Source organism: Triticum dicoccoides, chromosome 1A (assembly GCF_002162155.2).
Source record: "Triticum dicoccoides isolate Atlit2015 ecotype Zavitan chromosome 1A, WEW_v2.0, whole genome shotgun sequence".
NCBI classification, from domain to species: domain Eukaryota; kingdom Viridiplantae; phylum Streptophyta; class Magnoliopsida; order Poales; family Poaceae; genus Triticum; species Triticum dicoccoides.
Window position 1 is genome coordinate 320,880,974 of NC_041380.1, and position 1,947 is coordinate 320,882,920.

Consider the following 1,947-nt stretch of genomic DNA (forward strand, 5'->3'; position numbering starts at 1 on the left):
TCGTCCTTTAAATTATCCATTCGATCTTTCGTTTGATCTAAATGCTTATTTTGCAAAGAAAATGAGGTTGGCTCTGGAGAAGAAAGACTTGGACCTTGCAGTTGCATAGAAGGAGGCTCAAGAGAAGATTACCCTTGCTGACAAGAAGCTGGCTTTAGTCGAAGTGCTGGAAGAGGAAGTAAGCAAGCTGTAGTCTTCTCTCACTGAATCCAACCGAGAGGCAACTCGTCTGAAGAAGGATAAGGTGGCTCTAAACGAGAAGCTGGAAGACATGGCTCGTAAGAGAAATGAATTAGAAGCTTATCTGGGAACCCTCGCCAAGAAGCTCTTTCTTATGCTCGAAGGTACCCCTTTTGATCCGACTGCTTTACTGTTTGCAAGTTAGTCCTGTCCAGTTGACTCATTAACTCCTTGACTGTAGAATTCTGCCAAAACTTTGAAGAGGAGACTGGACGGATCGAGACGGGTTTGGACCCTATCCTTTCTCCAGTCGGCGACGAGGCTGCCATGAATGTGCTTCAACTGGAATCCTGTGTCGCCAGTGTTACAAGTTATCTTGGCCGTCTGAAGGTGGCAGTTTCGCGCATCGACTCATCGCTCTGGCCAAGGGAAATGCTTCAAAATGATCTTGAGTCTCTGATGGCTCGACTCAACAAGGTCCCCGGTCGGGTGCAAGAATGGAAGAAGTCCTCTGCCCGATGCGGTGCTGATGTGGCTCTATCGATGGTAAGAGTCCACTGCAAGGAAGCCCGCGAAGATAAGCTAGCGGCGATCAAGGTCACCAACACCAAAAGGCATGACTTCTAGTCCTTCATGGAGACTTTCATCGCTGCTGCCACTCGGATCGCTGATGGAATTGACTTGGACGAATTCGTCGAGCTTGCAAGCCCTCCTCCTGCCGAATTAACAAACTTGAGATTTAAACTTGCCTTAAATTTGCCTCGGAATGCCGAGTGGTTTCTGTAACGGTTAAAACTCCTTCGGGCCTGGTGCCCGAGTACTTTTATCTTCGTTTTGAAACTCTTGAGATTTTATCCGATCTTGGTTTATCTTCTGCATATGCTTGTGTTCGTCTTCGAGTAGAACTTGTTCTTCACTCGGAATATCCTTCGAGATGCAACTCTGAAGGAGATATCCCGGTCGACCTGCACCTCGCCGTCCTTGTAGATAAGGATGGAGCGCACATTGTACTTGTGGCGCAGCTCCGAGGAGAGGGTTGCGGTCGACCTGCACCTCGTCGTCCTTGCAGATAGGGATGGAGCGGACATTGTACTTGTAGCGCGGCTCCGTGAGAGGATTGCAGTCGACCTGCACCTCGTCATCCTTGCGGATAGGGATGGAGCAGACATTGTACTTGTAGCACAGCTCCATGAGGGGATTGCAATCGACCTGCACCTCATCATCCTTGCGGATAGGGATGGAGTGGACATTGTACTTGTAGCGCGGCTCAGTGAGAGGATTGCAGTCGACCTGCACCTCATCATCCTTGCGGATAGGGATGGAGCGGACATTGTACTTGTAGCGCGGCTCCGTGAGAGGATTGTAGTCGACCTGCACCTCGTCATCCTTGCGGATAGGGATGGAGCGGACGTTGTACTTGTAGCGCAGCTTCATGAGAGGATTGCAGTCGACTCGCACCTCTCCATCCTTGCGGATAAGGGTGGTTTTTCGATTTAGGCGGGTACTAGGCTGCAGCTAAGTCCCCGAGTGTGAGGTTTGCTCATCACTCAGTAGGATTTTTGAATCTTAGGCGAGCACGGGGCTGCAACTAAGCCCCCGAGTGTGAGGTTTGCTCATCACCCGGTGGGATTTTTGAAACTTAGGCGAGCACGAGGCTGCATCTAAGCCCCTGAGTATGAGGATTGCTCATCACTCGGTAGGATTTTTGAAACTTAGGCGAGTACTAGACTGCAGCTAAGCCCCCGAGTATGAGGTTTGCTCATCACT